A 25,401-nucleotide genomic window follows, 5' to 3' on the forward strand; every position below is an offset into this window, starting at 1 on the left:
CGCGCCATCTTTTCCTGCATAGCTTCCAGCGCATTCGTCAGGACGAGAGAAGACATAATGCGATTTCGTATACTGGACAGATTCTGAATAATATTTGCGGCGGTGAATTTGTGAGGTAATTGCTTCTTTAGTGAATCTATTCCATGGCTGCTTGAAAAAGTGTTGAAGGGTCCCCTTAATCACATTTTTTTTTTTGTGAACAAGGCAACATTTTGCGAACAAGGCTCCCACGCGAAAGTCGAAACGTCTTACTTTTATGTTGTTTTTATTCGTGGCCGGAGTTTATCTTAACGGTCTTCACAACCATGTTGTTGGTTCGGATGCCACCAACTGAAAGGGTTGTTTTTCTTCATTTTGAATACATTTCATTTTATGTGAGCACCATTACACTACAGCCAAAAAACGACGAATAATGTCACCCATGTCCCCCTTGCCTTAACTGTATGTCGGTTTTATATGTTCTATATACACTACAGAAAACAAGCTTCTCGAACAATTCCCTTTCTTTCGTACTTTATATAGAAACAGCCTTTTAAGCATGCAATAATTACTCCGCACAGATTTTTCTCCCGTGCCTTGCCAGATGTAAAGAACATCGAGCTTTCACTACGCGGCAGTTTCAGCGCGTCAAGAATACAGAGAAGCGGGTTTCCACAGGGCAGAGCGGTCGGATCGCCTGAGTGCGCGAAAAGGCACCTGCGGTTCGAGCTCAGAGCTCGCGGATCATCTCTTCAGCCAAGCACTCCGGAGCGCTGTTTCCGCGAACATAAATTTATTCGTAGCTGTTTTACGGCGTCGGCTCCTCGGTTAGGCATCGGACGAACGCTAACTACCAAACAGTTCTCTTTTTTTTTTTTCGACCAGTAGCTCAGCCAGCGCTACAGCAGCGACGTAACAGCAACCGTGACCCGAAAGCGAGTCTTCGCGGGACGCGGCAATGGCGCAACTCGGCGGTCCGTCTATTTCGAGGAGCACTCGCTTGCGCAGCCGTGCGTGGTTGCACACGTGCCTGCAGACGACGCACGGCTTGCCCAGAGGAACAAAACAAACATACGCGCGCAAATGAGAGAAAGTGCGCAGCGCAGAACAACCGGATACAGCTCTTGTACACTATGGAAGTGCTTCAAAGCCTTTGACCAAGGAGTTCGTTCAGCGTGCCGGTTCCGGTGGCGATCCTCTCTCAACAGACAGAGTGCTGGAAGTTCTTCTTATGAGAGAAATGCCTTGTTCTTAGGTACTTTTCGCCGGTAAAATGTTCTGAATACAGTTGCTGTACGCCTAAAAGCTCAAGGTTCGATAAACCAGCGCAGCCGCGTGCCGAGAACCGTCCCCCACCCCTTTCACCACCAACCGAATCTCTTAACTCAATTGCCGCTGAGGATGTCGTCGTGCATTCCAGTCCCAGCACTCCTGCTGGGGCCGCATGCAAAAATGACCGTGTACCGTGGCTTCACCGGCAGTAAGAGAGCTCCAGAGTATTCAAATTACCTCTGCGGATACATCGCAACTCTTCTGTGTGGATCACTCTGCAGCATACGGCTTTGGGAGTGTCAATGTCCGCACTATGTCTGCGGTCTGAGGCTAAACCAATCACAGTGGGTGCATATGGCTGCCACGTGAGGTGCAGCGTGCGACGCTATGGCAGTATTCAACCTCACGGCCTTCCTATTCTATCTTTCTCTCCAGGGGCACAATAGCTCCCAACTGTTCGAAAAGCGAACTTTCCCTCGTACTCGCTTCCTTATGAAATTGACTGTTGATATTCCATTGTCGGACTATGATCGAATGATTGACTTTACTGATCATGAATGGTTCCGCAATACTCATTGACTTGCTTCAATACTTCGTCGACAATATTTCTATTGAGCACTTCGCAATACAAATGTCATTCACTCATTTCTATTGAATACCAATAAGGAAGTATATCGTAAACAATATTTCTTTTGTTTCTATATCAATTTCATTGCTGGCTTTTCAATTGAAAGTCGTGGGCCAATTTTCAATCCTGGTCAGCAATTTCCTCAACGGTATTTCAACGAAACCGTCATGTATTTTCGATGCCATATGTTTTCATTGCTCAGTAATGTTTATTTGTTTTTTCAACAAGAATTTTTGTAAGAGGTATAAGTTCAGAGACCGTCATACACGCGCATTCACCGGCGAAAGCTGCATTAAGGACAATCCAACGACGGCAGGCGAACGGATCTCTTTGCGAACCATCCCGAGATCGCATCACAGAAGAGCAGCTCAGTTTGTGGAACGCTACGGTTTCTACAGAGAGACGAACGAGCCATCAATGGCGTACACACGCGCACGCCTTCTGCGGCCGACCACCTGTACCACCTGCGCAACCGGCCACGGTGCGAGAGCGGCCTGCAAAATGCAGCCGCTTTGTGTTGGGCCAACGACGGAGCGCTGCGAAAAAGGTGAGTAAAATGAAATGGGAAAACAGAGAGGCAAAGTCCTGGCTACTCCTGTTTCGGCAGAGGTCCGACCACTCCTCATGCGTGTGCGTTTTGTTTGTAGGCGCGTGAATGTACGCATGCAGACTGCAACGGTTTCGAGTAGAGGGACCCCCGAGCAACTCTCCTCTTCAAGCTGCGCCGTGGAGGCGGCAGTAGACAATCATTACGACAAAGTATATAGTTCTCTGATGAGACAATATAGTTGTGCGGCTCCTCATGTACACGGTCCATGTTTCGAAACTTGGACAGCGTGCAGCAATTGACCGGCAGACGGGGCGCAGCAGGGGGGGGGGGGGGGGGGGGGTGTAACATTACTCATGTATGTTCATGCGTCTGTTGGCATATACATGTATACACTGACCCCCCCCCCCCCCCCAACAACGGCAGCGACGAGGAGGAAAGGAGCGGCCGGCCGACTGTCGCATCACCCCCCCCCCCCCAATAAAAAACCCGCACATAATTTTTGGAACACAATAAAGTAAGATCAAAGCAAGCGCACAAATATGCGCAAAGACTAACTGACAGAGCATGCGTGAAGCAATTTATCACTGCCTATCTGTTTCAGTTCTTGTCTTCGTTAGGACGCCATCAGACTTTGACGGATCAGCGGCTTGTCCGAAGCACTTATTCCAAGAAACAGAGCACCTGCCAGTAAAACTGCATAAGCGGCGTTTTCCATCAGTGCCGTTATGAAGGCACATTGCAGTCAATTATGACACCTTTTGGCAGGTGATGGCTGATAATGCTATCATTTAATCGCTCATCAATTAAACGCCCCCCCCCCCCCCAACCCGCTTTTCCTCTTCGTAAGTTACACCGTGCATGTCCCGCCATTTGATGCGAAAATTAAGATAGCACGACTGAACGACTTCGGGTGATGGAGCACCCGACGTCCCCTGCGGTTCCTATATATGCATTTAAACAAAGGCGTTTTTCCACCTAATCGAAAATCTGCCGAGGGTGGAAACGGCTGTTTCGTGCTCAGCCTCCACAAGCGCTCAATGAGGCACCGTGACGCGACTGGCAGTGAGCATAAGTTGGAAACACCCGGAGGTCGCAGCGGCCCCCGTTCAATGACTTGATTGATTTGTGGGGTTTAACGTCCCAAAACCACCATATGATTATGAGAGACGCCGTAGTGGAGGACTCCAGAAATTTCGACCACCTGGGGTTCTTTAACGTGCGCCCAAATCTGAGCACACGGGCCTACAACATTTCCGCCTTCATCGGAAATGCAGCCGCCGCAGCCGGGAATCGAACCCGCGACCTGCGGTCAGCAGCGGAGTACCTTAGCCACTAGACCACCACGGCGGGGCGTTCAATGACTTGAGGCCCGTTTAATACTTAGATTTAGGTTCAAGTGGAAAAAAAAAAAAACAGACGGTCAAAATTTCCGGAGCCCTTGACGTACGGCGTTCCTCATAAACATATATCGTGGTCTTGGAACATAAAACTTCAATAATTATTACTATTTCTTGGAAAAACACCTACAGCACCGGCTCGCGCAATGCCGCTAACAGACCTGCGAGACGTAATTCGTAACAAGGCTCCATATTCTAATGAGTTCCGTAGCATTAATTCAATCGCATAGTGTCATGCCGCAGCCTTTGGCGGGATAGCTTCAGGGATCAGCTGCTGGGCGCAACAATTAAGAAACGAAGGCATGCCAAAGGGAGCCATCTTGCAGCTCATGCTCTGTCGGTAAGTGCAAATTACGGACCGTGCATATATAGGTAGTCGGGCAGCACGGCCAAGCGATTGTAGAGCCCGCAGAAGCGACAGGCATGGAGTTTCCTGTATACACGATAGGGGGAACACTGGCGCTAGTGCCATATGGGAGCTAAAACCCCTTAGGGGCTTTAATGGGAGCGGCAACGCATGGCGCTTCAGCGAGCATGGGAATGATGGGTATTACATGGATTTGCCTAATCTTCATACTTTCGGCATCATTTGGCTTTGCGTGCGTGCCCATGGCTTGGAGCTGCTTTGTCGCGAAACAATCAACAAATGTTCAGAACTTACGCTTCACTACCTTACCCGTTTAGGCTTACCAATTCGAATGGGGCAGCAAAGTTCAAAACTCTTTGTTCATTTATTCGAAACAAAACCAAAACACAGCAATAAACACAGCAAAAAGTGCGTTCGAAGCCCGCAAGCACGAATACTATAGGCAAATCCATGTACTATACCCATCATTCCTATGGCAGGTGAACGATCACAGCGCCAGAGTCCCCTCTACAGAAAATTTTAGAAACCCCATGGCGAAAAGCACTACCACTGCCCTAAGGCGAACAGGCTACGTACTTAGGCAAAACGCGTTCTCGGCCTGCGCGTTCACGACAGTGCTGATACGAAGTTAAGCGCGAAAGCCCACTAATTTGGAGTGATCAGGAACAAGCGGTGAAAGCAAACGATCGAACATTTTCGGCATGTCACTTGCAGTGCGGGGCAATTTCGTATACGGCGCGCTTGCACTGCGATATACAAGTATACTGGTCAGGGTGTAAGTGGGCCACTCGGGCGCAATGTAGAACAAGCCTGGCAAGAGCATGCCATTTGCGCCACGGGCCTCATCAGCTAGGTGTCCGTGTAATTATCGTTATTTTCACGACGTGTCTACACCGCAGCGGTCGCTAGTAAGTCCACACCTGACGGATGCCTCCGGGATGATATACTTGTGACCATGACATGCTATTATCTAGTTTTCTCTGCAAAGGTTTTTTTCTTTTGTTTGAACTGCTCTTGTGCATTAACATTTCCCGTTAATTCATCGCGAGTCTACGACTATCAGTTAACAAAAGGAAAAAAATGCCATATAATAAACGCTCGTGTTTTGATCCCTATCAGCCAGAGAAGCCGATGTCGACACGTTAACTCGCCGAACGCTAGGCCATTAAGAGTATTTAATCACCAGCCAATTATGTTCACTCAATTAAGGACGCAACCATGACCGCTATCAGAAAACCGGTCACCAGCGATTGCCTCTGACTGAGAGGGGCTGAAGGTCAGTCCCTATAGCTGTTAGTGACACCTAAGACGCGCGTCGCTGGGAAAACTAACAGGTTTCTGTAGCGAGATTCCGACTGGCGCAACCAAATTAGGTTGCTGTCAATCAGTGCCGTCCTCTCTCCACTCTTCATCCCATTTACTGGACCAAGAAATTCTCCTATTGATGGGGAAGAAATGCTGAAGGACCCTTGTACTTCGATTTTAGACGTTCATTTAAAAAAGAAAAAAAAAGAAAATGATCTAGGCGGCCGAAATTGATCCGCTGCAGTTCTCCACTACATGGCGTTTCCCATAATCAAATCGCAAGCCTGGCGCGCAAAATGAGAGCGAGTAAGAAATTAACATTGGCACGTATGAATAGACCCATTTTCCTCGGCTGCTCACATTACTTCCATTCGCGCGTGATCTATTTTGCCCTCTCTTGGAGAACGAGAGCGTAACGGGCGCCTTGCGAGCTCCTCCTCCATGTCCCGGCAACAATGCTCAAGCCAATACAATCTATTGAAACAAAATACACCATATACACGAGGTAAATGATGATGACTGAGCGAAACTGCGGAGGGAATGATCGGTAAATTGTGAATCTTCCGCGTAATTCGCTCAGTGAATCATCATTTGAAGACGTGAGAAACGCTGTGTGTGTATACAGTGCCACTTGGGCTTCCTGCTCTCGTACGGCAGGATCTTGTAGGCGCCGCCGCGCAGTTTCACGGCACGCTTCTGCCTTGTGTGCTCGCACATCGGGGTTCAGTCTTCGAGCGCGAGCCGCCGCCGCCTTGCGCGCACGCCGCTCTGCAGCCTCGTCCATCCACCGACCTCCTGGACGCGCGCGCGCGCCAGAACAGCTTTTATTTTACTATACCGCGCCCCCTAGCATACGGCGCCGCCAACGAACACGCGATCGCCAACGTCTTCGTGTGACGTCATACCTATTTTCTCGCACGCCTGCACATCGGGGTTCCTTCTTCGAGCTTCCACCGCTTTGCGCGTATCATACTGCAAGTAACGTCATCTAGTATCTTGCATTTTCAGAATATATGTATTCGTTATATGCGCTACAAGTACCGCCCTCTAACGACGGATTCAACACCTAACGAGAGGTGGATACATGCACTTACGACGAGACGCACGACTCGCGACGCGCTAGCCGCACAGCCGCAACGCACGTGCCGGGACCCCAGCCACACGCATGCGGGGAGACAAATGAGCCAATTGGCGACGCTCTTTCACCCTCCGCTTGGGTGCAACAGGTGTACCGGCACGTGCGTTGCGGCTGTGCGGCTAGCGCATCGAACGGCCCGTTCAATGCGCTAGCCGGGCCGTTCAATGCGCTAGCCGCACAGCAGCGGTGAACGACGCACCGCTGCTGAGCTGGCCCCAATTTTCATAACAAACGTAGAATCCTGGGAGGCCTTATTACACAGCCGTGACGCCGAAGAACAGCGTCAAGTCATCGGTCTCGCCCTGACCGCCGCCGAGTCCCAAGGGATTATGGCGGATGGCTAGGGGGATGATTGGGGGCAGAGGCCGAAGCCTCCTCCCCCGTCATTCTAGACGGGTGCAATAAACGTTATTTCTCTCTCTCTCTCTCTCTCTCTCTCTCTCAAACAGCGCTTTCGTGCTGCTAGAGCCTTTCTGGAACACTTGACACAGAGCACTTGACGCAGAGCACTGTTGGAATAAAACATTGTTCTTTAACGTCAGAACACATCGCTGGCTCAAACTTGCAAGAATGCAGAAACAAAGAAACTGTATACTTAGGAAAGGGAAGGAAGCCCGAATCAGTCAGGATAGCCGTATCTAAAGATTGGGTCGTAGCATGACCCTCCAAGCTCTCTGAGTGTTGTAAAGGGAACATCCCAGAGAACGACCGGTACAAATTGCTGGTACAAGTGCGATGGAGAAACTTCAAAAGAAGCAGGCAATCTTCATTTTGATGGGCCGGGCTTCAAAACAAGTCCGAAATCAACGTGAGACACTATTCGTATTTTTCGCGAGCCAAACAACACCAATCCAACTGTGCCTCTAGTAATCGCTACGAACCATGTGCGGCACCCCAGTCACGGCCGCTGGATGAAAAAGTGCGTTTCTTTCATCCAGCGGCCGTGCCTCAGTACTGCATCATGGCCGGGGCGAGTGTCGTGACAGCGGGGACGGGAGGGCCGCCGCACTTCGCTTGTCGGCCAAGGGAGCGCGGGCGCGCCGGCGGCGGCTGAGGGGCACGCTCATGCAGCTGCCACGCGAGCGCAACAAGTTGTCGACGCGTGCCGCGCTAATCATCGAGGCCGGCCCACTGGAGGTACTTAGCGCACGGCAGCAGCCACGGGCATGGCCCCCGGTGTGGGAGCTGTCGCGAGCCGCCGTTGCGGGTGCGAGAGACCGCGCACGTATACGTACTAGAGTACGTGCGTGTATGTACGTACGTTTGTGAATGTGGTACACAATCGTCGGCGTGCGCGTGTTCGAGAGTGTATGTGTGTGCGCGTGTGTTTGTCAATGTGGTACGCGCGCGTCGGTGTGCGTGAATAACCCCCGTATTCACAAACGCTCCTCGACTCGACTTTCACCCTTCACTTGACAGAGTTGAAAAGTGCGCCACTGCGCGGCTTAAAATGACGCTGCGCTACTCAAGAATCGCAGCAGATTGTCCCTGATATGCAGCGACTTGCCGTTCTTATAAATGGCCCTCCCATCGGCTTTCTCAAGCGAAGGTGAAGCGTTGAGTGAAGGTACGTTCTAGAATACGGGGTAGCTGTCTGAGTACATACTCGTGTACATACGCGTGTACACACTACAGTACATACTGGTGGTGGTGGTTAGAAGATGAGAAAAGGCACCTAATTTCTGCAACCCAGTCGGGAGCACGGCGCAGTGCCTGCGGGGAAGGGAAAAGGGAGAAAAGTGGAAAGAAGAGGAAAGATTAATTGAGCAGTGGAATGGTCGTCATCAACAGAAGCAGCAGTCCAGAAGCAAGGGTAGGGGTGGCAAGGGGCCGATCTTCAGCGGTAGTACGGTACATACTCGTGTGTGCGTGTGAGTGTTGTCACTGTGGTGCGCACTAATCGGTGTGTCCGTGTGCGCGCTGGAAAAGGAGAGGAGGACACGCGTGCGTACGTGTGTCAGCGTGCGTCCGTCGCAAACGCCGAAAAAGCGTTCGCACAGCGCGCGCCTTGGGGCAGGAAGAAAGACACTGACGGCAGTCTTCGGCAACACAGACGGCGCGTCGCCCCTCGTCAATCCACGACGACGCTACAAGTGACGGATTGTTCTTCTCCGCGGGCACGGACGACCGGGGCGGCCGGAAAATTCCCGGCCGAGAACACGTCACGAGGTCGTCAACGTTCTCGGGCAGCAGCCACTTTAGGCACCCTGCTATTTCCTTTGCATCATTCAGAGATACACTCGGTCCATTTTCGTTTTACTGTGTAAACATTACGTGTGCGCATACGTAAGCGCTACGAGCCATGCGATACATAACCGATTCATCATTGCTCGTTTATTTATTTTCAGAGATGATTACATCTTCTATTATTTTGCTCTGACTATGTACGTTACGGCTCGACAGCCGACTCCAAGGTCGCGGGATTGAATCCCGCCCGCGGCGGCCACATTGTCGATGGAGGCGAAAATGCTTGAGGTCCGTGTACTTAAATTCAGGCGCTCGTTTATGACCCCCTGGCCTTCGAAATTTCCGGAGCCCTCCACCGCGGAGTCTCCCACAATGCATAATCATATCGTGGTTCGGGACGGTGAACATCAATAATTATTATTTGCTGTTATGAATGCGTTACATTCCCGAACTTTACGACTGCCCATCCGATACAATGAAATGGCCGATTTCTCGTTGCTTGATCCAAGTTGTATTCACAGCGTCCACGATTTTCCGTTGTTTAATTCTTTCAAGATACGGTTTAATTAGTAATCAAAATGAAGAAGACGCCCACAGAACGACAGCCTGAAACAGGTTGAAAGCATTCCAACACGCGGGTTCCGCGGCAAATGCGATTTCCAACTTGCTTGATATGCATGACCCTCCTTATGTAAAGCAAAAACAGCGTAGATCGCAAAGGCTGAAGTAGGATGAAACTTTCAGTTCAATGTTAGTTCCCTTTGACGCACAACATCTAAGCCTTTTTTTAATTATTGTGCCCTGTGTTTCTTTCAACCACGCTATTAGATTAACAGCTTCCCACGTGCTTGGCTTTTCGCCAATAGCGCTGCCACGGCAAGTTACTGGGAAACACTCACCGAAGCTGGAACCGACCGGTTAATGAACTAATGGAGCGAGTAAACAAAGAGCCAATACTCGCGATGACGAAAAAACCGTTTTTTTCCCGCGGGACGGGCTGGCCGCCGTCACGCGAAAACCGCACGCAAAAATCGCGGGTGCCTGTGAGAACCGTCGAACGGCTCGACCGGCACGCACGGCTGAATACGGCGGTCGATCCTCGATAAATCGAAGACACTGGAGAAGGCTGCCGTGCGTCCTTCTGAAACATGATGCCCGAACGGCTTCTACGGTATAGCTGCTGTCTGGCGCTTGTCTTTCGAGGAGGCGCTTTCGACGCTGTTATAACGCTGCCACCCCCTTTCGATGTATACTGTGTTGTCTAGCATAACGCGCGCACGCACGCACGCGCACGCGCACGCACACACACACACACACACACACACACACACACACACACACACACACACACACACACACACACACACACACACAAAGCGCAAAATGTGCTTTTAAAAAAGCGGGGCAGATACTGTAACATGCATGCAGGATTTATATGCTGTGTTTTTTTTTTCTTCTTTTTTTTGAAGAGTTAATGTTAGGTGTTACATTTAGGGGCGGAATATATGCAAGAAAATACTATATACGCACCACGGTGGTGCAGTGGATTAACTGCTGAAAAGAAGGTCGAGTAGCACAATCACTGGACCGCCGGTCGTTTCTTCGCGTTCGACGAAACACCGAAGGCTTTGCCTTAAAAAGAGATATTCAGCGCGTCCCATTCACACTGCAGGCGCACCACATATTCGTTTTTTTAATGACGGTTATGGTAATGATGTCATGGCAGGGTTCCCGCAACGCTGCAGGGCGCCGATGAGCAGACCGACTTCACGGCGCTCACAATCCGAGCGGTTTCGCATCACGGTCTCACGGTGACGCTATAAGCCAAGGGAGGAGGCGAGCAACAACAAGCGAAGAGCGAGTCCTTCACCTCCGCGACAGTGGTTGCCGAGGGCTCTGGAAATCGAGGTCGCGCATCGAAAACGAGCGGCCAATTATCAAACGCGTCCTCCAAGCAGCAGCGACAGCATGCAGCGAAATGGGAATCGCAGAGCAAGTGGCTCGTCTCGGATATATCTCGATCACACTCGCGGGGCATCTTACAGCCAGCATTGAAATCGCGCTGCTCCCTCCTCTTCTCGGTGTTTTCGTCACGGCAAACGTTGCCGCTTCAAAAAAAAAAAAAAAAAAACGAGAACAATAAGGACATATGTTGCAGCCCTGTCTGCTGTGTGTCACCATTATGGCCGTATTTTCGCGCATTTGACCCCCCCCCCCTATATAAACACATACACACACACACACACACACACACACACACACACACACACACACACACACACACACACACACACACACACACACACACACACACAACGAATTTGTAAGTACAAGCGCTGGACTGCAAGTGTCAGGTGGAGCTGTAGCAAGGGGAAGACAGCCTTGGTGGGTTCCTTCGAGGAATCATGCGACATCTTCGAGCAAACAAACAAACAAACAAACACAACCCAACATCTCGCAGAAAAATGCACTTCGGTACTTCGGGAGAAGCCGACCTTGCAATCGGAGTTGCAGCTGGGTTTGACGCAGCAGAGAATCTGCAGAAAACGAAAGTAATGTACAACAACCTCGGCAAGGAGCAGCGCTTCGAAATAGGTAATAGTTCACTTGAAGTTGTAAAAGACTATGTCTACTTAGGGCAGGTAATAACCGCAGAGCCTAGCCACGAGATTGAAGTAACTAGAAGAATAAGAATGGGGTGGAGCACATTCGGCAAGCACTCTCAAATTATGACAGGTAGCTTGCCACTATCTCTCAAGAGGAAAGCATATAACAGCTGCATCTTGCCGGTACTTAGCTATGGAGCAGAAACCTTAAGACTTACAAAGAGGGTTCAGCTTAAATTGAGGACGACGCAGCGAGCAATGGAAAGAAAAAATGGTAGGTGTAATCTTAAGAGACAAGAAGAGAGCAGAGTGGATTAGGGGACAAACGGGGGTCAAGGATATCATAGTTGAAATAAAGAAGAGGAAATGGACATGGGCCGGGCATGTAGCGCGTAGACAGGATAACCTCTGGTCATTAAGGGTAACTAACTGGATTCCCATAGAAGGGAAGCGGATTAGGGGGAGACAGAAGGTTAGGTGGGCGGATGAGATTAAGAAGTTTGCGGGTATAAATTGGCAGCAGCAAGCACAGGACCGGGTTAACTGGCGGAACATGGGAGAGGCCTTTGTCCTGCAGTTGACGTAGTCAGGCTGATGATGATGATGATGATGATGATGATGATGATGATGATGATGATGATGATGATGATGATGACGCAGCAGGATATGCGCAAATCGAACAGAGACACGAAATGCAGCAGAGCGATACGACGACGTGCCTGCACCTCTATACGCTTTTACATCGTACAAAAAATATTGTTCAGATCGGCGGCACTACCAGCGAGACATCGGACACGCTATTCGACTGCGCTTACATCACAAGCGATACGTTCCGAACGGGGCAGTGTAGAGCGCACGAGATAACTGGTACGATTTGTATGCTGCCGTTGGACGAGCTGCTTCAAGAAATATACGGGCGTCTGCACGGTATCAATCGCCGCAACCACTGCACGCATATTTGCCTGTGTATATCACACGGTAACAAGTTGCTTATACAGTGTCCTCGGTGACCTAAATTTTGAAACTGCTGTATACAATGTTGCAGCTGCAGTCACTGAGAGGCCGCAGCTGCGATTATAATATATTGTAGCGTGCATCATTATGTTCTCACTCAAGTATACTCCATAGAAAAGCATGCAAATGTACGAGGTCGCCCCGCCACGGTGGTCTATATAGTGGCTAAGGCACTCGGCTGCTGACCCGTAAGTCGCGGTACGGAATCGCGTCGCGGCCGTGGCGGCCGCACTTTCTATGGAGGCGAAAATGCTGTAGGCACGTGTACCTAGATTTAGGTGCCCTTTAAAGAACCCCGGGTGGTCGAAATTTCCGGAGCCCTCCACTATACGGCGTCTCTCATAATCATATGGTGGTTCTGGGACGTTAAACTCAAACAATTCTTATTATTAAATGTACGAGAACTTCGTGAACTGTGAGGCACAACTCCAAGTTGGCGCCTTGTTACGCACCTCACCAAGGTGGCGTACAGGAAAGCCTTAACAGACAGCTGAGGTCTTTCCTGATGAAGGAGAAAATGCCATGGGAGGTTCATTTCTCCGAAAGACAGCTCAGTCGCGCAGTTGAATAGAAACTGAAATAGCTTGTCAAACGGTTTATATACATGCAGATCCTATGCACCGTGAAGAACAATGTCAAAAGCAGGTTGCTGCATCTGGCCGCATCACTCTTTCTATTCTGCATAACATTTATTTATTTATTTATTTATTTATTTACTAGTTTATTTATTTTTATTTATTTATTTATGTATTTATTTCATTCATTCATTCATTCACGACGCTATCAATCATGTACATATGTTTCAAGATGCACAAGCACAAGTTTTGTAGCATGAAGCCTCAATTAAATACACGCACTATTCTCAGGAAAGAAGCTTTTTATATAACGAAAATTTAGTCCAGGTCCTGGGTTCAAACCCGCAACTAAAGCCAAGTACGCATGTTTGCCAGTCTTTCCCATTCATACCCATTTCGTCACCTAACGGGTTCTGCAGCTCACGTGTTTTTGTTACTGTTTTTTATCTTCTCCTAACTATTTCTTTTCATCCCTTAATCGCCTTCCCCCTGGGTTGGATAGCAAAGCCTGGTTAGCCTTCCTGCTTTTCCTTCCTCTACCTTCTTTCTTTTTTCCTACTTGCGCAAACACACGTAGCCGTATGACGCAAAGACCACAGAAATTAAAGCGGATATAGCACATAAACTCGGAAAAGTGACACACGCATGAACGCATGGGGCTGAGCGACGTCTATGCGGTCACATTCTGGTCCTTCCCGCGACCGAAAGAACCGCAAGTGATTCGAAACACCAAAAAATGTCCTGCATTATGCAACCTGCACAGACTCAGAACTGCTTCAAAAAAGGGAACTAGATAGAAAAGCAACTTTTCGCGTATTAGAAAGCTACAATTACACTACACCGATAACACGACTGTTAACGACAGAGAAGCTTGGTAAGCGAGAAAACACACAAACAAAAAAAGGAGGGGGGGGGGGGGCTTCATTTTCGTATTACCGCGTCAGAAGCCGTGACGTCACAGATTTTGACGACGCTTACTAGATCGTAAATAGGTCCCAATAGCTAAAAAAATCAGTAAATTATCCCCTATTGGAGTCACAGGCTTGACATACCAAGTTTCACGAAATTTCATTCAGTCAATACGGCCAAAATAAAAAAAAAAACGCTTTGAAATCTGTGATGTCACGCACGGAGATTTCGGCGCGAAATTTCAAACTGAAACATTGACCTTGATTTTCTTATATCAATAAAGATGTGAATGATATTAGAAAATCTCAGAGCACAATTGATCAATCCAAACCTATGTCCATTGTTTCACGGGTGTATCGCCTCCCACGTAACTTCACCCCTTCAACCAGGGCGCGCATCGTACACGTACGCAACCAAAGCGGCCGCGGGCGAGCCATCGAGTGCGGTCGTCGTCCGGGAGACGGATCGCGGAGACGTGCGGTCGTCCACATACGCACGTTGGACGTCGGCCAGACGCCAACGAGCCGTGTCAGTTGATTTGATTGGGCGGACGCACGGCTCTCTCGATGCACCCGTATGAAATACAATAATAACAGTAATATCGACGGCGGAGCCTCAACGAGCCCACCAATTGACCACAGGGATACGACGTCGTTGCCACCGGGCGCTCAATAGGCGTCCAAGGCGTCCGTCCCTCCGCCCGCGCGGCGAGCGCCGCTTGGCTCGCCCCTTCTCGGCCAGGATCGTCACCGGCCGCGATGCAGCCGGCCATTCCGAGCGCGGCATCATGCAAATGAAGCGGCGGCCCTCGATACGCGCCGCTCGTCTCCGATGGAAACGATGTCGTTCTGCGGGATAACGGTGTTCGAACGACGCCGAGCGCGCATTTGGGATATTCGTGAGTGCGCGGCCGTTACTGTTTTTTCCCATTCCTTCCGTTCCGATAAAAGGAGTGAGTTATAGTGAACACTAGGATATGATCACATTCTATTTCAATATAGAATAAGTGAACCTCGGCGTCCCTCTTTGCCAATGTAACAGAATATCGAGTTATACGCGTCAGAATCACGTCAGATTGTATATATATATATATATATATATATATATATATATACTAAGCAATGACGTGGGGAAGGAAAGTGAGAAGTAGAGATGCGAGTGTGAGCAGCAGGAAAATAAAAAGGAGAGACATAGCATAGCACAGTGCAATAAAGCTTGGCTCCACAAGCGCAAAGCTGCCTTGTGTCTTCCCCAAGTATTGATGCATTGCAATACAAGCCGCTCATCCACAACTTTTTTCGGACAGGGGGGGGGGGGGGTGAGGGGGGCTCTTTGACTTAGTGAGGGGCACCCCCTTGAAAGGGTCACTTTTTGCTCTCTATGCCATGACGAGAAAAAAAATATTACGGGAAACCCGGCGTGCTACCCCCTGCCTTTGTTGCAATACACCCGCTGTGATCAAGAACACCCCAACAGCTAGCAGGCTGCGCGCAGTGTGTGCCAGAAAAAAAAATTATGACTTGCAGGGCATTCGTCGTCAGTACATTTGGGCGTATACATGCGCTGTCTGCGTCGACAAGGCAACGTGCGCGTGACGTACGGATAGAGTGGAGTATTTGAGCGTATAGCGTTAAAGTATACAGCGGTGATTGCAGAAAAAGGTTGGTGGCCATTTCTTCACAAACCATGCGCCGCCGTCCGAAAGTATCCAGACATGACGTCATCTCAAAATCGAACGCTCGCTTACTTTCGCACGACGCGGTTGCAAAACGCACGGCAACGACAAAGCTCAGAAGGCGACAAAAAGGTGCGCTCACGCTTCGGCGTCTTGCGCTTTCGCAACGATTGATTGATTGATATGTGGGGTTTAACGTCCCAAAACCACCATATGATTATGAGAGACGCCGTAGTGGAGGGCTCCGGAAATTTAGACCACCCGGGGTTCTTTAACGTGCACCCAAATCTGAGCACACGGGCCTACAACATTTCCGCCTCCGTCGGAAATGCAGCTGCCACAGCCGGGATTCGAACCCGCGCCCTGCGGGTTAGCAGCCGAGTACCTTAGCCACTATACCACCACGGCGGGGCCTTTCGCAACGAAGCACTCATCGCCCGACGAGCGGTCATGAGTGCGGACGGCAACACCATCGGCAGTACAAGCAGCAGACCGGCGTGATCCGGTCGCACTTACTGTGGAATAAACGCATAACTCATAACGCGTAGGAGGAGTCCGCGCACAAATGGCCGACAGCCACACTATATTGCGATGTCGAAAGAGTGGGCTCTCTAATTGTAACAATTTCTTTTTGTTTATTGATTTTCTGCCGGCCTCTTTTGGAGCTGCGGCAAAATAGATGGCGTCGCGGGGCAGCGGTATATCTTGGGCAAGTAGTGGTACACGACGACGCAATAAAACAACCGCGGCAGTATAATAACGGTCACATTGATCAACCGGATGAAGAGCTGTGGCGCAATACCTCGAGAGCCACATCGTACGGTGACATTTGAATAATTCATTTGTTTTTTTTGTTTTTTTAAGAATGAACTGAACTCATATTTGCTACCCATGTTGATGGCAGTCCGACGCGACGAATCAAGCACTGCGACGCTCGGCTGTTCACCACAGGGTCGCGGGTTCGGTTTTGGTCGCAGTTCAAGGGAGGCGAAGCGGTGAAGGCCTGTGTGCTGTGCCATGTCCGTACACGTTCGTTAAGAACCCCGGATGGTCGAAACTTCCGGAGCCTTCTGCTATGCATTCCGTCCCTCGTAATCACATTGCGGTTTTGTAACGTAGAACCACAGATAGTTTATCTTTTATTTCAGAGATACCTCAATAAACCCCGAAAAGGCACGGGATAGATAATAGTTACAGTAATAATTGTTGGGGTTTAGCACCCTCAAACGACGACATGATAACGAGGGACCCCGAAGTATAGGCATACAGGGTGAGAGGGGCATACAGTACAACGCATGACCACCGTAAGCATACACTAGTATTTTATTACATGCTGATGACACACCGGCATATATAAGTAAAGAAACAAGAGGAAAAAATAAATAAATTGGGTAAAAATAGAATATTTCAAGGATTCTTTAGCCACATGGGAAATGCTACAGTGATTGCAGGACAGAAGAAACACCAACTTTTGGCGGATGCGAGGGCCAGCGTTCGTGTATTGTTACACGTTAAAAACGTCCCTCGCCCTCACAAGTCCACGCAGTGGCATTTGGGTCAGTGCAGTTAGTTTTTCTTTAAAGAACTGTCAATGCAAAATTTTATGTCTGATAGTAACGAAGACAAGCATTGGTGTCAAGGAAGGAAGGAAAATAGGAGGAAAAGAACGGCAGGGAGGTTAACCAGCCTATAGGCAGCCGGTTTGCAACCCTGCGCATGGGAGGGGGATGGGGGAGATGAAAGATAGAGAGCAGAAGAAAGAAGAGAGATAAACACAGCACATTCGGCAGCACATCACTTAGTAAGTTAAATTCTGCTTCGGTTATTTCCTTTCTCTCTCTCTCTCTCTTTTTGTTGTTTTCATCACTAAGGCAGACAAACGTTTAAGATACTCCTCTTCGGATCGTCTAGCTGTACGCCTTCCTCTCACTCTTTGTCTACATCCTTCTGTAGTCTGGCTAGTACCAGCTGCAAGAATGAGCGAGTACGCGGGCGTTCGTTCTTGCGTCAGGCTTCATTATTCTGCGCACTTCGCGCCAGCGCATGCGTAGACCGCACGACAAAAAGAGCTCGAGTCAACAAGCGGGCGCAGTCCCTTGTACACGACTCTTCCTTTCATACCCACTATCGCTCGCGACGCGAAGGAATGCCAACGCGCCGACATGGAGATTCACCGCTCTCGTCATTGCTTTGCTCTTCCTCACTGGTTCTTCCAAGGGGAAAGCTCTGTTTTGTCTCCTGCTCGTGAGTTATTGCATCTGCCTCTTTGTAGGCCCGTTCTTTTTTGTCTCGAATGAAATGCTTTCCTTGGCTTCCTCCGACCAGCATTCTGTGGCGGGGTGCGAGTGCCCCAATTGCTTACGAAACATATAATAGGCACCCATAGCCAAAGGCAAGGAATTTTAGAGCGCGTCACTAAGACAACAGATAAACGCACTCGCTTACGCATCCTAGGAGCGTTCGCAGTTGGTTGTGCTGGCTATTCGCTATTATAGATACACCAACAATGTATTCGTTTAATCACAACCTAATGATTGCGAATCACGCTTTTATTTCTTTTTTCCCCCATTTCATCTCACCCTGGATGAATTCGACAGCCAGTAATGGCGCGATGTTGTCTATAACTGCTGCTCAATAATTATGACGCAAAATGAATTGAATTAAGTTGGGCGAGAAAGAAATCATCCTTTTCGTCAGTGGGATCCGGACCCACAACCTTCAAATTACGAGCGGCACTGGCCAGCACTCCAAGAAATTTTATTTACATAAATACTCAGCGAAGTGACCGGGAAAGGGCCTTTCCGTCGTAGCTCAATTGGTGGAGCATCGGACGTGTAATTTGAATCAGATCCCATCAACTTGGAATGATTGATTTTTTCGTCCACAGTTTCGTCAATTTGACATTTCACGTCAATTTACGTCGCGATCACTACACCTTACACAAAGACAGCAATTAATTACCCCTAATTATGCTTTTCCTCACCTAATTCATTGTTGGATTCATTCGGCTGTTGCAAACGCAGAAACGAGCCCCTCGAAACGTTTCCCCCGTTTCGCACTTTTCTTCTCAATGCCAATGTATCGATTTCTACGCTCTGTGAACGGTAGATATATCTTTGAGAAACAACGAACAAAAGCGGCGGCGAGTAACGGAGAAAAAGAAACGCTGCCGACCTTGAACGGCGGCGAAGCCCCGCCGTTGGGCGCAGAGCCGCGGAGAGAGAAGAAGCGCCCGGAGTGCCCCATGCGGCAGCCCCGCGCAGCAGCAGACTCGGGGTCAGCGCAGCCGGGGTCTACCAAGGGCGCTCCCGAAACGTGCTCGTCTCCAGGTCGCTGCAGCGGCCGTCCCCGTGGCCCTGTTCTCGTTGGGCCCAGCCGCGGAGACGCCCTGCGTAATCGACTCGTAGGCGGCGCACGTCAAACAGGTCGTCCGAGACACGGGAACTCATTCATTTTTTGTATCCCTCTGTAATACCGCGCAGCGCGGCGAAAACTGCGACATGCACCATCACGGCCCATTCATTAATTTGGGGGGCTGAATGGGTGTTTGACGGTGAAGCGCGACTGCACACGACGCATCGAGACATTTTACCATTGGTTGTTGCAGCTTAGTTACTTTCAATTCACAGCCCACGAAACAGATCTCGTGACAGGCGGGCACAGACTCGAGAATTCAATAACGGTTTAGTTTGAGCGTCCTTCCTGGGACGATTCGAACGAAGGTTTAGCGACTAGTCGGAATAGGGACATCCCATGCAAACAGCTCGCCAATGTAGCTAGATTTTTTTTTTTTCGACTATGGAAAGGGGAGAGAGGTCTGACAACCTTTATTAGATTGCGAATGAGTTCTGGGAATATTGGGTGTCCATGTGCATCGAGCTGTTGACTACTTCGACCTAGCACTTAGAAATGCTAGAATACTATTGCTAGACAGCTCATTTCAATAGAGCGAATGTCGCCAAAAGACTTGAGACCCGGGTGCGATCCCCGAACCATGCAGGACAAATTTTCCCCTTATTTTATGATAACTTCACATGCATTTCCTTGTGACTTCGTGTTACAAACAGATGCTGGTCATTTATTCCTTCCACAGCCTTTTATGTATGTTGGCGCGTGCTTTTGTATGTGCGAGTGTATATACAGGCATTTTAACGTGAACATTTCGGAAGTGCGAGAGGATGATTGAACCCCCAAACGATTCCTTAGGCTGCGCCCCTGGTCCCAACATCGACAACGGCTGCGCAGAATTGTGTCTACAGTGGTAGCCGCGACCTATAGGGCAATGAGCGCAGGGTTAACTTCCGCGGTTCCGTTCCCGCGCGCTGTGGGGTTGCTTGAGAGCTATAGGCAGTCGAAAACAGTCCGTTTGAGGACTGTTTCCGTTCCGACGAGTGTGCGACTGCTTGTTTCTTTCCAGGACTGCGTTCCACGGAGTGATGAAACGAGAAGATCGCCACAGCGGCGAGGATTTACGATGACGACTTAGCAATCGTGCAACTCGGGACACCGTCGCGTCGACTCGTTATGCGCACGCCGCTTGCGCCATTGTGTTATCAGACGACTCACGGCAACACACCACGCCATGTGTATGAGAGACGATTGGAGCGCATATTCGGATTGCAACACGGTCGGATGAACGACTTGCAGGGATCACGAATTTCTGTAATGGGCTTTATTTTCAGTCGACTCGAAATTGGCCTCCTATTACAAGAGCAGTTAAGTTTATTCAATGAACGACATTCGTCCCCAACCTCATTTTTTCCCCTTATCGATATAGAGGGTAACATCGGCTAACGCGGTTGGTCTATGACAGCTTAATGTGTGCTGCGCAATGCTATCTACACTGTTTAACTCTGTACTGGTACGTGGTACCATATATACCACTTGTCCCACGTGATTCGTACCAATACTTACTGTATCAACGTTTACGAATATTCAAGTGGCATGTAGCTTGATAGATTCAATGTTCGCCGCGGTGGTGTAGCGATTACGGTGCTCGGCTGCTCACCCCAAGGTCGCGGGTTCGATTCCGGCAGCGGCAGTCGCACCTCGATGGAGGTGGAATAGTAGAGGCTCGTTTATTATGCGATGTCAGTGCAGGTTGAAGAACACCAGACTGTCAAAATTTCACGGAGCTCCTCCGCTAAGGCGTCTCTCATAACCATATCGTGGCTTTGAGACATAAAACCCCAGATATTATCATTGACAGAATCAAATATAAATTCCTTAACTTGCCTTAAATAACCCTGTAGCTGGTCGAAGTTTCCGGAACCCTCCTTTATACGGCGTCTCTCATAATGCTATCGTCGTTTTGGGACGTACGTAAGCCACGAATGTTTAGCTGCGAAGCTTTAGCTGTTTAACTGTTCAAGCCCACATTTTCGAAGCTCGGTAGAGGCATCGAAAATAGTCTCTTTCTGGCCAGTTCACGCGGAACGAAAATGGCGACGGCATTGGCGAGTCGTGCTCCGACCGCTTTCCGCAGACCAGCCCATTTCCTCGCTTTTCGTGGTGGTGGTAGTGGTTAGAAGATGAGAAAAGGCACCTAATTTCTGCAACCCAGTCGGGAGCACGGCACAGTGCCTACGCTCGCTTTTCGTCGCGGAAAGTGTGGCGCACGCGACAGCATGTCAACCACTCTCGCTCACTTCCGTACCGCGTCGCTAGCCGACCGCAGCACGCGGACAACATTGTGCCACCGGACAAGCATCTGTGTCCACGCTCGCGTGACTGCTTGCCGCGCCGACAAAAGAGGGTGCGGGGGGGGTGGGGGGGACTATAGGCCGGACGCGACCACTCCTTTGTGCGCGTATTACGCCGAGCGGGCGCTATCTCGGCCAACCGAAGCGTGGTGCACGGATACCCGCATTTATGTGATATTGAGATATGTGCAGAAGAAAGGGGCCACTCGAACGCGGAAAAGTTACGTGGATGAGACACCGTATTCTAATGTTATCTCGAATTTAACGTCCCAAAACCACGATATGATTATGAAGAACACCGTAGTATAAAGGGCTCCGGAAATATGGACCATCTGGTGTTCTTTACTGGAACCGTACAGTACACGGGCCTCTGCCATCTCGCCTCCATCGAAATGCGACAGCCATGGCCGGCATCGAACCCACCACCTCCGGGTCGGCAGCCGAGCACCCAATAGCCACTGATCCACCGAGGCGGACGACACCGTAGAGGTTGCGGTTACAGCGGTGAATACTCGGCTGCTCCGACCTGGCAAGCCAGAAGGTCCTGGTCAACCGAGCCCGATTCGCGTTGGACGCCAATGGGGTTCGGCAATGAGGAGCCCCTCCTAGTGTTTGTGTGGGGTGGAGCGCACCGGACCACTTCCCACGTACTCCCTGTATAATGATAAAATAAAGATTTCTCTCTCTCTCTCACCAGCACCAAGCAGGCTATCATTGTCCTTGTTTTTTTTTTTTTTTTTTTGCTAGCTAACGTCGCGGACCACCAATATCGGGCAGCTGGGAAAAAAAAACAAAAGATCACAGCATATCCACGGAGTGCATGATGATGAGTGCGATGAAGCGTCCGTCCACCCGTTCGTTCTTGCTTACGTACGTCCACGCATCCATCCGTGCGTCCATCCGTCTGTCTGTGCGTTCATCCATGCGTCCGTCCATCCATGCATCCATTCGTCCGTCCGTGCATCTGTCTGTCTGTCCGCCTGTCCGTCCATCTAGTGAACACTCCAAGTACGGCCATCTCGCATCTTTTTATCATACATTCAGCATAAGAAGTACCGCCATCCAGCGGACATTCCAAGAACTAAACGACAGGTGGCACTCGCACACTTTCTTACGGCCTCCGCTTCGTGTCTACTTCCCACCTTTCAGCACCTCTAGTTCATGGATATATACTAGTTCACTATATTCAAGGCACTGCGGCCCAACCCTCGCTAAACCTTGCTAAAACCAAGGAGGTTACGCCCAGCGAGTTTAACGTGGCAACCCTTTCAGGTCAGGTAATGCTGGAAATGCGTCCTTCTGATACTAGTTTCTTTTTTTTTAGTAAGCATGAAATTCAGAGCAAATTTTATTGGAGATTAAGTCACCAATACTCGTCTCTGTAGGTTGTTTCATCAGAAACAACTATCTTTTTATTTATGATTAACGTGCGCGGGTTTTCTCCGCAATTGAAAAGGGTGCGCGCGTGCCACTCCTCTATAGTCCGGCTGTGGAGGTAGCTACAACTACTACTACTACATACGTCACGGACGCACGACCCGCGGCATAGGGAGCTTTGACCCCAAAAAAGCAGCGCATTAAAATGGAATGAAACATTGTTCGGACACGTAGGACAGAGCGAGAACGTCAAAGCGATGTTTCATTACGTCCCAAGTAAGTTCATCAACTCATCCCACCCCGCCCTTCTACGGGTCCTATATGCTGTTAATCCTAAACTTGAATGCCGATTAGACCGTGACCTCCCAAGGCGTATAGACACGCTCATACATCGCCTAAGACTCGGAACTGGTTACGCAAAGAACTTCCTACTTCGTATTCAGCGTGCAACATCATCAGCATGTCCAGGCGGCCACGACAACGAGGATATCTGTCACATATTGGGTGACTGTCCGAAACACGACACACACCGAAGACGACTCGAACAGAAACTCCATAAGTTACATCCCGAGCGGTCATTTGCGTTGGATAAAATACTAGGCCCATGGGCATCTAAGACAAATGGCAAAGCAATGAAGGTGCCGCAACACTTCTTCGAAGAAACGAAGATTTGTGACGACTACTGAGCGGACAAAAGTTAAAAGTGAGCGTGGTGTCCACGTGTTTGTTCTGCCTATAGGAGAAATTTTGCTCTCACCTATGTAGGACTGTATATATGTACATATGCATTTTTTTTCTTTATTTTTAACAATGAAGTGGAAAGGAGTAGCCGTCGCCAAGTAACGGTGACAAAAGCTCCTTCGTTTATTTTCTATTTAACTAAAAAAAAGTGAAGCGAATTTGTGCTTCTCAAAGGACCGCTTTTGGTCCACGGATTTCCGGGGGAAAAGGTAGTATCTAAATCATTCTTGCAATGCAGCCTCTGAGGTCCACTGGAAAACCAGCACGCTCGTAACTCTTCACGCCGAAGAATGATGGGACCGGCTTGACAGAATAAAGGCACAGGCCAAACTTCGCCACCCCTCCCCTTCTTAGAAACTAAGGGAGGAGGGGGGCAACCTCGTTGACCCTGCTGTGCGCACGCCTACGACTATATTTTTCGCTGTTGCGCCACGTAACTTCTTCAGTGCTTATTTTTTGTTCTTTTTAAAAAGATTTTATTTTTTTTATCAGTTAAGTGCTTATATTTTCGGTAATGTTCCAACGCAGAGGGATTGCATAGTAACGTATATAGGTTAGCAAGAAGTAGTTCCAGTTTGCTACCGTGAAAGGGAAAATAAATGCTGGCATCAAACGGGATGGAGAGAGGGAGGAGAAAGAGAAACGAGCCACAAACGGCTGAACTGCGTTCAGCGAACAGGAGTGATTGCCTAAGCCCGCAGTGCTCGTAAACTGGATCTGTCACGAAAGCCCGTGTGCGTATACGTCAGAAAGCTTGAGCGCAGAGCTAATAAAGCATTCTGCAAATGGATTCCAATATGCGCTATGCGCGTGCATTCGCGACGGAGGTCTCCGGGCCAGCGAGAAATCAATCACCACACGAACAAGAAGCAAAGGAAGGACAACGCGACGGACTTTCCTAGGTTGTGGAACCCGCGAGATGCAGCTCATGCGGTGGCATTCCTTCGTATACTTCGGCGATGGCATCAGCTCGTATATCTACTGCCACCCAAGAGGAAACGTAAACGTGCGAACGTGTCATCTGTATATTCGAAGAATGCACAAACTTTGTGAAACATTTGAGGCCCATTTGACCAAGGAACTCCCAACTTTACCACGTTCCTTGCACTGAAATGAATATACACGAATGCTCTCCGTACGCGACGAGATGCGCCTGCCTTTTTAACGCGATAGCGTTAAACAGCCCGTTTCGCAGAAATTAGGGCGTCAGTGTCGGCGTCGTTGGTTGTGAGCGAACAATCATCTTGTGCGTGACCGAACAATCGATAAGAATGAAAATAAAATAATGAAAAGTTTTGCGTCAAAGTGGGGATACAACCTATAGGTCATTTGCAATGCAAGCGGTTATACAGCCGCGCGTCTGCTTGTGAATACAGTGAAAATAACTTCCTGTGCTTGTAAATGCAGCGAAAGTAACTTTCTTGCTTTGCAAACACACCCGTCCTGTTTACGTGGTTCACAGTACAACATCAAATATTGCAGTAATAATGCGTGGTACAAGCGTACGTTGCCATCGGGCGTCAGAAAATGCGATGATAATGATGATGATGACGATGATGATGGTGATGATGATGATGATGCCCTAAAAGCATTGCTCACACACACTCTGGGGAATCGGCCAACAAAAAAGTAATTAGATAGATGGGATCACATATTAGTTTTTAAAATAATGAATTATAAAATGATTAGAAGAAATCAAAGTTAATGAGAGAATTACTTCATGGTTTAAAGCAAGTCACCCACTACATGAGGCCCTCACGTTAAAAGCGCCTATTACATTAAGACGGCGTAGCAAATGCATAGCAAGTTCGAACAGAATTCGTGTACGAAGTGTTTGAAGTACGCATATGGACAGGCTATCGTTGTTGCGTTCAACTCTGAAAGCTGATGCTTAAGTATCCCCCAATTTTTTTATTAATTTTTTGGCCGAACCCTATGGATGAAAAATTACGTGTACTTTTTTTTATGTAATCTTAATT

The 25,401-nt window shown here is 49.1% G+C and overlaps 1 protein-coding gene across 1 annotated transcript in view; it reads right to left on the reverse strand.

Annotated features, from left to right (window-relative positions):
- Positions 1–25,401, reverse strand: part of LOC142788297 (sodium-driven chloride bicarbonate exchanger-like) — a 244,867-nt gene that overhangs the window by 200,884 nt on the left and 18,582 nt on the right. The window lies entirely within an intron of this gene.

The sequence above is a fragment of the Rhipicephalus microplus genome, unplaced genomic scaffold, assembly GCF_043290135.1.
Source record: "Rhipicephalus microplus isolate Deutch F79 unplaced genomic scaffold, USDA_Rmic scaffold_52, whole genome shotgun sequence".
Taxonomy (NCBI): domain Eukaryota; kingdom Metazoa; phylum Arthropoda; class Arachnida; order Ixodida; family Ixodidae; genus Rhipicephalus; species Rhipicephalus microplus.